This window comes from Scyliorhinus torazame, chromosome 5 (genome assembly GCF_047496885.1).
Source record: "Scyliorhinus torazame isolate Kashiwa2021f chromosome 5, sScyTor2.1, whole genome shotgun sequence".
NCBI lineage: Eukaryota > Metazoa > Chordata > Chondrichthyes > Carcharhiniformes > Scyliorhinidae > Scyliorhinus > Scyliorhinus torazame.
In genome coordinates this window covers 125,246,461-125,260,304 of record NC_092711.1, presented here as the reverse complement: position 1 = coordinate 125,260,304, position 13,844 = coordinate 125,246,461, and the positions used below count along the sequence as shown (strand labels likewise).

At 47.9% G+C, this 13,844-nt stretch overlaps 2 protein-coding genes across 15 annotated transcripts in view; one reads left to right on the top strand and one right to left on the bottom strand.

The window, feature by feature from the left end:
- The window catches only part of LOC140421791 (uncharacterized), an 864,226-nt gene that overhangs the window by 536,303 nt on the left and 314,079 nt on the right, over nt 1-13,844 (top strand). The gene's annotated exons all lie outside the window — the stretch shown is intronic.
- LOC140421820 (uncharacterized) overlaps nt 1-13,844 on the bottom strand; it is a 266,946-nt gene that overhangs the window by 2,874 nt on the left and 250,228 nt on the right. For 4 of the 14 annotated variants that reach the window (XR_011947107.1, XR_011947109.1, XR_011947108.1 and 1 more), the window contains one exon: nt 12,213-13,258. The exons of 2 other annotated variants lie outside the window; for them this stretch is intronic. The gene's annotated coding sequence lies outside the window, so the exon portion shown is untranslated. Of the gene's footprint in view, nt 1-1,547; nt 1,670-4,341; nt 5,028-8,010; nt 8,095-8,984; nt 9,243-9,272; nt 9,332-12,212; nt 13,259-13,844 lie in introns of those variants that run through there. 8 more of the 14 variants (XM_072506759.1, XM_072506761.1, XM_072506756.1 and 5 more) reach the window with 8 other exon arrangements.

Genomic DNA, 13,844 nt, shown 5'->3' with positions numbered 1-13,844 from the left:
ACGTTTAAAATGTCAGTCTCAGGGTGGCGCTGTGGTTAGCACTGCTGCCTCATGTTGCCGAGGACCCGGGTTTGATCCCAGCCCTGGGTTACTGTCTGTGTGGAGTTTGCCCCCACAAATCCAAAGATATGCAGGGTAGGTGGATTACCCACGCTAAAATTGCCTCTTAATTGCAAAAAAAGAATTGGGCACTCAAAATTTATATTAAAAAAAACAGGGCGAGACAGAGTAGAGTCAGGAAGGATGTTCCCGATAGTGGGTGTGTCCAGAAATAGGGGTCATAGTCTGAGGATGCGGGGTAGACCATTTTGGACAGAGATGAGGAGAAATTTCTTCACCCAGAGAGTGGTGAGCCTGTGGAATTCGTCGCCACAGGAACTAATTAAAGCCAAAACATTGCATGTTTTCAAGAAGCAGTTCGATACAGCACTTAGGGTGAAGGGGACCAAAGGATATGGGGGAAAGCGGGATTAGGCTATTGAGCCGAATCAGCTCTGATCGTAATGGATGGTGGAGCAGGCTCGAAGGGCCAAATGGCCTCCTGCTCCTATTTTCTACATTGCTCCGTATCTATGCATGTAAATGGTCCAGGAGGTATGAGGAGGAATGTTTTTACACAGCCAGTGGCAATAACCCTAAACTTGCTGCCTATGATGGAGTTTAGAAATAAACAATGTTTTTTTTATTTTTTAAATTGGATAGATACCTGAGAGAAATAAAGCTGTGAGGATACAGAGACAGAGCAGGAGAGTGACTGTGACTGGATTGTTCCAGATATTAATAATAATCTTTATTAGTGTCACAAGTAGGCTTACATTAACACTGCAATGAAGTTACTGTGAAAATCCCCAAATCACCACACTCCGGCACCTGTTCGGGTACACTCAGCGAGAATTCAGAATGTCCAATTCACCTAACGGCATGTCTTTCGGGACTTGTGGGAGGAAACCGGAGCACCCGGAGGAAACCCACAGCAGACACGGGGAGAACGTGCAGACTCCGCACAGACAGTGACCCAAGCCGGGAATCGAACCCGGGTCCCTGGCGCTGCGAAGCAACAGAGCTAACCACCGTGCCGATTAGAGAGCTAGCATGGACTCAATGGACGAAAATTCATTTTTCCAATTATGGGGCAATTTAGCGTGGTCAATCCACCGAGCCTGCGCATCTTTGGGCTGAGGGGGCGAAACCCACACAAACACCGGAAGAATGTGCAAACTCCACGTGGACAGTGACCCAGAGCCAGGATCGAACCAGGGACCTCGGCGCTGTGAGGCAGCAGTGCTACTCACTGCGCCACCGTGCTGCCAGCTGACTCTGACATTTTTGTCTAATCCCGACTTGTAATTTAACCCCGGGGGGGTTCAGATATCACTCGGGTAAATCTGTGCTGCACTCCCTCCGAGGCCATTCTATCCTTCCTCAGGTTTGTTGCCCAGAACTGAACACAGTTCTCCAGGTTTGGCCGAATGAGGGTTTGTGAATCTCGGGGCTTTTCCAGTCACACTGAGACCTGAAATCTTCCTTCACAGACAGAACAGACAAACCTTTTACCTTCCACACCCAGATGCTGCTAAATTCAGGTTCTGGTGAATCGAGTGACTCTGTCAGATTGCGATGTGACGTTTGGTTTGCGTTTCCCGTCTGTTAAATCTCCACTTCCAGTATCCTGCAAATTTACAGAAACCTCACTGTCAGTTTAGGATAGAAATTCACAACATTCTCTCCTCACCAACTATAGAAGCCAGGTATTTCGAATACAACTAGTATAGGTAAAAGAAAGCTGTTTAATCATAAATATTAAGCCCCAGTTTTAAATACTCATTTAAAAATGAGAATTTCAGCACCCATAAATTCAGGTCTTCAATAGATGCATGAAACAGCATTAAATTCCATCATAGATTAAAACAGCACAGTTGCAAGACAATTTGACACTGCTTGTACTATTGTCAAGGACAAGGGCTGAGTTCCATGGCAACGAGGTGGCAGGAGTCCAGTGCAGTTTGTAAGAGCATTGAATCAAATATATATTTGATTCAGCTTTCTCGATATGAAGTCTCCATTTTTACATTAGCCAAGCTATCTTAAAACCAGTTTATAGCTGGTAAAGATTAGCAGAATATCACATTCCATAACATGCGGACATGAAACAATGAAAAGCTAATGTTGCACATTGAAGATGGACGGCTTGCTGTCAAATCAAATGTGTTTGAGTCTAACCCAAACCAATTAGGATTATATTGGGGTGTGATTAGATGACTTAAGACAGATATGAAAGTGTATAACTGAAAGGTTTCCGCCCGCCATTTTAGTCTTTTTCGGGGTGTTAGTCTGTGTCAGTGATGTAGTCTGTCAGAGTGTTAGTCTGTCTGTTAGTCAGTCTGTCCTTAATAGTCTGTCTGTTAATTCTGTCAGTCTGTCCTTAATTGCTGTCTTTAATTCTCTTAGTCTGTCTGTTTAGTAAGTCTGTCCTTAATAGTCTGTCTTTAATTTTGGGGGTTCTGTCTTTGTTTCTTTAAGTCTGTTAGTCAGTCTGTTAGTACTTTGCGTTTAGCTGAAGATTAGCTCTCTCTCTCTCTTCATGTTTCATTTCCAGACTTTGACCTTTTAAAAGTTACTTTCGAGCTGTCTGCCAAAGCAAAAAGATAATGGGCGGGATTCTCCACCCCCACGCCGAAGTGGCCGCGCCGTCGAGGTTCACGACGGCGCGGAACGGCCCCGGTCCCAACCGATTCAGGCCCTGACAATGGGCCAGTATCGGGGCAGCGGCATCTACCCGCGCCAGGCCGTGTCGCCCGCGTAAAAGCGGCGCCGAATAGATGACGCGGCCGGTGCCGCATAACGGACGTCATCCGCGCAAGCGCGGGTTGGCCGGCGCCAACCCGCGCATGCGTGGTTGCCGTCCTGTCCAAATCCGCCCCGCAAGAAGATGGGGGACGGATCTTGCGGGGCCGCGGAAGGAAGGAGGTCCTCCTGCAGAGAGGACTGTCCGACGATCGGTGGGCCACCCCACATTCCAGGTGAAGCCCGGTGCAGGATCCCCCCTCGCCCCCCCACAGGCCGCCCCCCCAGCGTTCACGCACCGCCCACGACTGCAGCGACCAGGTGTGGACGGCCCTTTTGGCCTGGCCGCTCGGCCCATCCGGGCCACAGAATAGCGGGGGTGCCGGAGAATCGCCATTTTGGTTGTCTCCGGCGATTCTCCGGCCTGCGAAACTCAACCGGGCCGTTCCCACCGCTTGGGAGAATCGCGGGAGGGCGTCGGACCGACATCCCCGGAAATTTTGGCGGCCCAGGCAATTCTCCCAACCGGCGTGGGAGTGGAGAATCCCGCCCAATGTCTGTGATCCTCTGAAAGCTTCAAATTGTCTACGAATTGCCTTTTAAATGACTTTCAAATTGTAATCAATAGAAGACAAATAAAACAATTCCTATTGGCACCTGAGAAGTTTTAACTTAAATTTCTGCTGAGTCCCAGTAATCGCAAAGTGCTACTGATAACCAAATAGCAGAAATAATATAAATTCCTTCAACTTTACACAGTCAAATAATACTAGGAATCCATCAACTTGGCGTCGTCCAGAAATATTATTAGATCTTTCAACTTGTCGTAGTGCGCCAGGACTTTGATTCATCAACTAAGCTTCCCCCAACTTGGCGTAGTTCGGCAGGTTAAAATCCTTCAATCTATAGATTCTAACACCAACTTTGATTAAATGTATTCCTGGAGGTTTTTGCCCCCATCCTCCAGCCATTAATCAGTCAACACATCCATCCTTGTGACACACTGCCTTCCTCGGCCAATTGGGAAGCAAAAGGACTCATTACCTTACAGGACAGTGTTTGACTAGGGCAGCACGGTTCACAGTGGTTAGCACTGCTGTCTCACGGCGCCAAGGTCACAGGTTCGATCCCGGCTCTGGGTCATTGCCTGTGTGGAGTTTGTTCATTTTTTCCAATTAAGGGGCAATTTAGTGTGGCCAATCCACCTAACCTGCGCATCTTTGGGTTGTGGGGGTGAAACCCACGCAAACACGGGGAGAATGTGCAGGGCTAACCTACTGCGCCACCATGCTGCCCTGTTTGAAAGTTTACTGATGACCATGAAACCATTGTTGGTTGTTGCAAAGACCCATCTGGTTCACTCATGTCCTTCAGTGAAGGAAATCTTCTATCCTTACCTGGTCTGGCCTACATGTGACTCCAGTCAGCTGGTTGATCCTTAAAATGCCCTGAGATGCACTCAGTTCAAGGGCAATTAGTGCTGGGCAGTGAATGCTGGCCCAGCCAGCGACACCCATATCCCGTGAATGAATAGAAAAGAAAATCTGCCACCCTTACCTGGTCTGGCCGACACGATTCCAAACCACAGCAATGTGGTTAACTCTTTAAATGCCCTCCGAGATGGCCGAGCAAGCCACTCAGTTCAAGGGAACTTAGGGATGGGCAATAAATGTTGGCCCAGCCAGTGACTCCCACAAATGGTTAAAATAAAATCGTGGAGACTCCAGTCAGTCAATCCGGGAGAGTTGGCATCCGGTCCAGACTTGCAGTGCATAATAATAATAATCACTTTTTGTCACAAGTAGGTTTCAACGAAGTTACTGTGAAAAGCCCCTAGTCACCACATTCCGGCGCCTGTTCGGGAGGCTGGTACGGGAATTGAACCCGCGCTGCTGGTCTTGTTCTGCATTACAAGCCAGCCGTCTTAGCCCACTGTGCTAAACCAGCCCCTTCCCTGTGGCACCTTGTCCTCTGTAAAGGTGGCGGCCGGTAACCCGGGCCTGTCACCGCTCAGCTCTCACTCTGTTCGGTGCTGTTTAAGACGGGACCGTTAACATTTTCCTCGGGAGTTGAAGCTTCCATGGGGTATTTCTGACGCCTCCCGGCTCACTCCGCAGCTTCTATTGTTCCCCGGCCACCCACCGGCTCCAATCCTGAAAGTCGCTCGATTGTTTCTTTCCCACTTCAATTGGAGGAGACTTCAATTGTGTTCTGGACACTAAATGGACTGGTCCAAGCTGATTCTACCACAACAAAAACATGACAAAGGAATGAAACCAGACGGACCACCCAGCATCGACCCAGGCACCAGAAACGACAACGGCAAACCCAGCAAAAAAGTTTAAAACTGTTCCCATCAGTAGATTGTAAAAGGATTACGGGACACATTTGCTGTGTGTAAATCCTCCCCTACTAATCTCCTGTAAAAGGAGTTTCCAAAATTAATCACTATCGGCCCAGGATAGAAATCCACAACATTCTCCCCTCCTGCTTCCTGGTCCAGGATGACCGTTCATGCCCCCCGCTGCACACTGACCCTCTTGTCATCAGCAGTCCCTCGATTTGAGGGTGGTGTCTACTCAGGGTTGTGAATTTCTACTCTGGGTCTTCATGTGACTGAACAGAGCCGCAGAGCTTTGGACACATGGGACAGGATGTCTGATAAGACCGTGATATCCGGAGAATGAAATGAAAATCGCTTATTGTCACAAGTAGGCTTCAAATGAAGTTACTGTGAAAAGCCCCTAGTCGCCACATTCCGGCGCCTGTTCGAGGAGGCTGGTACGGGAATTGAACCGTGCTGCTGGCCTGCCTCGGTCTGCTTTAAAAGCCAGCGATTTAGCCCAGTGTGCTAAACCAGCCCCTGAGGAGGGTTGGATTCCTTTTCTTTCCATCTCTGTCACCGCTTTGCATCATCAATAAGACATTGGGACTCAAAGACTAATCCAGTTTGATGAACAAGTTGTCTCCATTCTGAACAATGGGTAACAAGCTCCTCCCACTCATTGAAACATCGCCCTGACAAAGATGACAAACGCGCATGCGCCCTGATGCACATCCAATAAAGATGGCGGCCGTTAACCCAAGCCAAACATGAGGAGATGCAGCTCTGCTCGGTACAAACGGGGTCCCGGAAACTCTTTTGCGAGGATTGCAGCTTTCAACAGCTTTCCACGTGTCTGCCCACACCCGCGATCTCTCGCCTCCTCCATATTGTTAAACGCCTGTTACCAATTTCGGATCTGAAGACGCTCTTCTCCTTCGCCATTACCCACACTGCGCATGCTTCAATCACAGCGGGCAACGCCGCCCCATTCACTCCGATTGGTTGGAGGACCAGCCGCTCCCGGTCGGTCCTCCAGTCCCGCCCCTCCTCCTGTTATTGGTCCAGAGCTGCCGTCAATCACCCGGGCATTGTGACGGTTCCAGATGGTGAGAGTGGCCACAGGCTCAGGCCGACTCGCTGATTGTCCAATAATAACAGTGAGAGTCTCAGTGGGACAGTCAGACAATAATAGTGGAGATGGGGCCCAGAGGAGAAACAGGAGAGGATTCACTTACTTTCAGAATAACAAACACAGTGTCTGTTCCAATAAGTCAGGCTGCAGTGTGTGAGTGAACACATCTTTGGATCCAGTATAGAATCATAGAATTCCTAGTGTTGAAGGAGGCCATTCGGCCCAGTGAATCTACACCGACCCTCTGAAAAGATCACCCTACCATGGCCAATCCCCCACCCTAACCCCGTAGCCCCACCCAGGGATAATTTAGCACAGCTTTGGACTGTGGGAGGAAATCTTCGCAGCCACGGGAAGAATGTGTAAACTCCACACAGACAGTGACCCAAGGTCGGAATCAAACCCAGGTACCTGGTGCTTGAGGCAACAGTGCTAACTACCGAGCCACCCCCATAACTCTGTCATGATTAGTCAATAACCTGTCTATTATTCCAATTCTGGTGTACGTTACTCTGTTACTGTTATCATTAGACAACAATAGGAGGGCAAGATGCAAGGTAGCAATGATATTTTGAAGTTACTGTGTTACAATGAGTGTCACTGGGAGGTGTGTGATAAAATAGGACTGGAACCATCATGACAAAGGGTGGCACGGTGGCAGTGGTTAGCACTGCTGCCTCACGGTGCTGAGGACCCAGATTCGATCCTGGCCCGGGTCACTGCCATGTGGAGTTTGCACATTCTCCCGTGTCTCCGTGAGTCTCACCTCCACAACCCAAAGATGTGCGGCTAGGTGGATTGGCCACTCTTTTGAGGTCCACCAACTAAATAGAACAAAGGAAACAAACTTAGGGACAAAGCAAAAAGGGCTGCTCCAGTTAGGGGCACTGCCCGAACATAACAGAGATCAGCAGGAACTTAAAAACATCTGATGAGAGTGCATTTAAAGGGGTCAATAAAGCAGCCCAACCCCTGCGGTGCCCACCGGGCATGGAAGGCTTTGGTGCCCATGGACACTGCAGCTCCCTTTCTAGGGACACCCAGCTGCGAATGTAGCCGGGGAAAAGGGGCAAACAGTCTGGTCGGATGACCCCCTTGGTTGCCCGCTGCCTCGACCTAGAAATGACGCGCTTCGCCAGGCCCAGAGCAGGTTCACAAGGAGGTACGTGGCGCTGATTCGGCCCAAGTAGGACCCAGCAAAAACACAGTCCGTGCTCCCACCCTGGAATGACCAGCCAATGGAATCCACCTCCTCCCTGCTGGTGTGTGGGGTCTTCAGTCCGGGAGGGGGGTCAGCAAACACACTGCCCACTCGATCCCCCTGCCCCGGAATAAGCACACCAGATAGAATAAGGAAGGTTTTGTCATGCTGAAGGCAGATGTTATCAGTTGGGAGGACTGGGCCAGGCCCTTAACCCGGGAGGGGGCCAGCAAACAAGCAGTCCAAAGGGCTTTACTCCCACCTTGTTTTTGAAGTTGCCTCCTTGTTGTTGTCCTTCTCTCCCCTTGCCTTCCTTCTCTCACCTCTCCTTCCTCCAGGCAGCTCAGCAGCAACCAGCACTGGAAACAGGCAGCAAACTGAGCAACAGCAGCAGCAACAGAGAGAGAGAGAGAACAGCAGCAGCCACTCTCCACCACGGCAACAGCCTCACAACACCAAAATCTACACTGTGAGTGCCAACTTCGGATTGGCCATGCTAAATTGCCCCTTAATTGGAAACAAGTAATTGGGGACTGTAAATTTATAATTAATAATAATAATACTCACCTCTGTCACAATTTTGGTGTTTTCAAGTTTACAATCTCCTGCTGCAACCTTCGGCTGGAAAGATATCAGAAGCTTTGGAAGCAGCTGTCAAAGGAAATTACAATGGTCAGAAATGTTAGTCGAGGTTAGAAATTAAGATCAGACAAACATTTATCCTGGTTTGAGTTTACTGGGTGTAAATCCTCCCCTAACCCCCGGTAAAAGGAGTTTCCAAAATCCATCACTCTTCGAGTCCAGGATAGAAGTTCCAAACATTCTCTCCCCTTGTTGCCAGTCCCAGGATTACGTAATGTGGGTTATACTTGCTTTGGCGGCAGTTCAGTGAAGTTTCACTAGTCTGATTCCTCAGATAGGAGAGTTTGTTTTATGGAGCAAGATTGAGCCTGATTGGTCTGTACCTGATGGAGTTTAGAAGAATGAGAGGTGATCGTATTGAAACATCTAAGATTCTGAGGGGTTTTGATGAAAGAATATTTTCCCACGTGGGGATTCAAGAACTAAGGGGGGCAGTTTAACGATAAAAGTTCTCCAATTTGACACTGAGATAAGGAGAAATGTCTTCCCTCAGAGGGTCATCAGTCTGTGGATAAAAGCAAATTACTGCGGATGCTGGAATCTGAAACAAAAACAGAAAATACTGGACCTCAGCAGGTCTGACTATCTGTGGAGAGAAAAGGGAGGTAACGTTTTGAGTCTGGATGACGCTATGTCAAAGCTGAGTTTGTGGAATTCTCTTTCCCAGAGAGCAGTAGCGCTGAGTCACTGAATATACTCAAAGCTGAGTTAGTCTTTTTTTATCTACTGGGGGAGTCAAAAGTTTTGGGGGCAGACAGGAAAATGTAATTAATGGCACATGTGGATCAGCGTTTATTGAATGGCACAGCAGTGTCAATAGGCCGAATGGCCTACTCCTGCTGCTAATTCTTATGTTATTCTTCTTATGTTCTTCGGATTGCCACACATGGCAGTCGCACCTTTCCCCTCTGGAGGGGCCTGTCAATCATCGAGACAAATGATTTTCTCTCCTGGTCACCGGGATCCTGAAGCACCGCCTCTGTTACGTCATCAAGATGGCCCCTCAGCCGCGCCGCTAAACAAAGATGGCGGCCGTGAACTGGGCCTGATATCAGATAAAAGCTCCGCAGCTGCAAACGCGGGATTTACAGGGTCTTATTCTGGTCTTGTGACCAGCAGGGAGTGTTTATAAAGCCTTCACTCCCTCCCCACCCCGACTCCAGACTCTATTCCTCCCTCCGCCTCACCGACTTTCACCGCCCCAAACAGCCGCTCCCGCACTCGCAGACCTCCGAGCAAAGTGACACTGCGCATGCTCCACATACAGCCCAACATTGCGTCTGCGCACTGGGCTCCTGTGGAGTGAATAGGGCACATTCACAGCCGCAGAGAATGTTGGGTAATAGCCGCACCATTGAAATAGTTAATACAAAATACCTTGATGTGGAGATGCCGGCGTTGGACTGGGGTGAGCACAGTACAAAGTCTTACAACACCAGGTTAAAGTCCAACAGGTTTGTTTCGATGTCACTAGCTTTCGGAGCGCTGCTCCTTCCTCAACCGAGGAAGGAGCAGCGCTCCGAAAGCTAGTGACATCGAAACAAACCTGTTGGACTTTAACCTGGTGTTGTAAGACTTCGTACAAAATACCTTGGTCACCAATTGCGAAAATAATCAAACAAATTATTGTCAATGGGTATTCTGCTATTCTCCATTTCTCAAAATGATTAAATGCTGATCTCCTGTGGAATAATGCAGAACTTAAAGGTTTTTATCCCCAATGGGTCCTTCCTCTCTCCTCCCCACAAGATGCAAACTCTTGTTGGGTTCAATTTCAGGGTCATTAATTCTTCCATCTTCTTCCCTCTTGCTCGTGATACTTAATGTTTAATGTTTTCTGGAATGATCCAACACAGATGGAAGTCACTCGACACATCATACCTGTACTGACTCTGGACAAGAGCTACCACTTTTCCTAGTTAAATTCCATTTGCCACTATACTGCCCATATGACCAGTCCATCTGTATCATCCTGTAATTTAAGGCTTTTCTCCTCGCCAGTTACACCAACAATTTTCCATCTGCAAACTTATTGATCATACCACCTACCTTCACATATTTCAAGTCCTCGATTTTATATATAATTACTATTGGTGGCTGAGGATGCACCAGGATCTCCATCAGCACCTCAACCTGTGTTTAATTCCTGTGAGACAATCGAGAGCTTTAATAACTCTGGAGAAAAAATGCTGAAAAAGCTGATGTTATGGTCAAGGCTAATAACTGAGTGCTGCCTTCTCTGTCTCTGAATTTACTCGACTCCTGTTCACTCCCCATTTATGTTCATTGACCATAATGACCGGCAAGAGTTTGCTGCCAATCAGTCACTATCATGAGAACATGCGCATGAAACAGCATCATTCAGGTGGCATGGTAGCAAAGTGGTTAGCACTGTTGCTTCACAGCACCAGGGTCCTGGGTTCAATTCCCGCTTGGGTCACTGCCTATGTAGAATCTGCACGTTCTCCCCGAAAGACATGCTTGTTAGGGGAATTGAACATTCACCTGAACAGGTGCCAGAGTGTGGCGACGAGGAGGTTTTCACTGTAACTTCATTGCAGTGTTAATGTAAGCCTACTTATGACAATAAAGATTGTATTATTATTTTTGTATTGATGTACTTGGAAAATATTGACCTGTTATATTTTAATTGATAATTTACTTTTGTAATGGAGGTGTCACTGTGAAGAATTTGTTAGTCAGTAAGGATTGTCAGTGAGGATTAATCAGCATTTTCTAATTGGAGATGTTAATCAGAGGAAGCGTTCAGACACTGAATTGTGGAGTTTTTTTACAAAAACAACTTAGGACAGAAGTAAAAATTCATAATTTTATTGTTGACCAGTTTCTTTGGGAACTCTTAAATCAAAGGATAAGATCACAGATGATGATTTAAAAAGGGACCCTGCCATCACAAAAACCAACATATATCTTGAAGATTAAACTGCAGCCAGTTAACGTCAGGAGGAAAGTAAATCATAATAATCTTTGTCACATGGAGGCTTACAATCACAATGCAATGAAGTTACTGTGAAATGCGCCTTATTGCCACATTTTGGCGCCTGTTCGGGTACACTCAGGGAGAATTCAGAATGTCCAAATTGCCTAACAGCACGTCTTTCGGGACTTGTGGGAGGAAACCGGAGCACCCGGGAGGAAACCCACGCAGACACAGGGAGAATGTGCAGACCGGACACAAACAGTGACCCAACCTGGGAATTGAACCTGGGACCCTGGAGTTGTGAAGCAACAGTGCTAACCACTGTGCTACCAAAATTTTAGGTGGAGTTACTGGGTTACGGGGATAGGGTAGAGGCATGGGCTTTAGTAGGTTGCTCTTTCCAAGGTCCGGTGCAGGCTCGATTGCTGAATGTCCTCCTCCTGCACTGTAAATTCTGTGATTCTGTAGGATTTTCTCTCTCACAGGCTCATCCGATGGGTCTATCTGGTAGTATTTCCCTGATGTTAGCACTGTTGCTTTACAGTGCTAACCGCTGTTTGTCTCTTGTATTTCACTACTGTGACAGGGCAAAGACCTGATTGAAGGGATTCAAACATGGGAGTTCTGGGAAAGATGGGCAAGGATTTGGGAGGTGACAACAAGTTCAAAGAGTTTGGAGAGGAGAGGGAGGTTGAAGAGGGGCAGTAATTTGTAAGGATGGCAGAATCAAGGGTTTGTTTTATTGAGGGGGTGATGATGGCAGATTTGAAGGACAGAGAGACAGTACCTGAAGAGAGAGAAATGTTGACAATATCAATGGACACAGGGTAGTTGGCTGATCAGTAGCTGAGTGGGAATAGGGTCGATGGGGCAGGAGCTGGGTCTCATGGACAAGATGAGCTCTGAGAGGGCACGAGGGGAGATGGGAGAGAAACTAGAGAAAGATGTGGGTTCAGGGCTCGGGAAAGGATGAAATTTAGAGACAGTTTGGTCCGGTGGGCTTGTGGAACGGAGGGAAGCAGCAGAGGCAGCTGATCGGATTTACTCAATCTCAGTCACAAAGAAGCTCCACAAGCTCCTCACAAGTCTTGTTGGAGGTGAGGATGGAAGAGACAGGGGAGAGCGAGAGTACTTCAAAGGAACTAACTTGTGTCAGAGATATTAAAAAGTTTCAGCACACGGTATATATAACACAAATCTAATTTATTTGACTTTTAGCCAGAATATTAGCCCCTGTAAATGGGCTGGAATTTGTTATCAGCAGAAAGAGACCCGAATGAACATGGTTCAGTCCTGAATGTGAGAAACAGCAAAACCCAATCGCAGTCGTTACTTGTGGCATCGTTGGTGTCTCAGCAGGAGGGATGAGGTGGTGAATCCCTTCCCACACTCGGAGCAGGTGAATGGCCTCTCCCCAGTGTGGGTTCGCTGATGTCCAATGAGCTGAGATGATTGTGTGAACCCATTCCCACAGTGAGAGCACCGATACGGTCTCTCGTCAGTGTGAACACGTTGATGGCGTGTCAGATTCCCAGAGGTTTTAAAGCACTTCCCGCAATCTGGACATTGAAACGGTCTCTCATCAGTGTGAACTCGCTGGTGACTTAGCAGGTCGGATGAATCACTGAATCCCTTCCCACACTCGGAGCAGCTCAATGGGCTCACCCCAGTGTGAACTCGCTGGTGTCTCAGTAGGTGGGATGAACGAGTGAATTCCTTCCCACATTTGGAGCAGGTGAACGGTCTCTCCCCGGTGTGAATTCGCTGGTGTGTGGACAGAGCGGATGACTGAGTGAATCGCTTCCCACACGTGGAGCAGGTGAACGGTCTCTCCCCAGTATGAATTCGCTTGTGATTTTGCAGCGCGGATGAGCCAGCGAATCCCTTCCCACACGTGGAGCAGGTGAATGGTCTCTCCCCTGTGTGACTACGTCGATGAATTTCCAGCTTGGATGGGGAAGGGAATCCTTTCCCACAGTCCACACATTTCCGCAGTTTCTCCTCAGTGTGACTGCATTTGTGGCTTGTGAGGCCTGATGATAGAGCAAATCCTCGTCCACACACACAAATCAAGTACGGTTTCTCCCCACTGTCAACGATGCTTGTTCCTTCCATATTTAAAATCCGCTGATATTCAGGATATGATAAATTGAGGATTCTGTCAGATCCTGATGTGATGCTTGGTTTGAGTTTCCGGATTTTCAAGCCTCCCCTTCGAACACCCTGTGAAACCTATTTAAAAACAGAAAACAGGGAGTGAGAGAGAACCCACAAAAACACAAAGGTAGGTCATGAAATTGCTGAATGATTCTTGTCGGCACTGGGAAAAAGTGACTATGAAAACGGCTGGATTGTTATGAAACCCAATTGACCTCTTTGGGAGGAGAGAGAAAGAGGTGAAGAGGGATTTTGTATATCTACAAGATATATTAAGACAGTAGTTGGCAAAGCATTTTGGACCTTGAGCTTCATAAATTGAAATATTGGTACTAAATTATGCTTCTGGTGGCAAAGTGGTTAGCACTGCTGCCTCACAGCTCCAGGGTCCCGGGTTCAATTCGAGTCTCGGGTGACTCTGTCTGGAGTTTGCAATTTCTCCCTGTGTCTACGCAGGTTTCCTCCAGTTTCCTCCCACAGTTCAAAGATGTGCTGGTTAGGTGGATTGGCCTTGCTAAATTGCCCCTTCGTGTCCAAAGGTTAGTTGGGATCACTGGATTCCAGGGACAGGTTGGAGGCGTGGGCTTAAGTAGCGTGCTCTTTCCAAAGGCCAGTGCAGACCCGATGGGCTGAATGACCTCCTTTCGCACTGTAAAGTCTA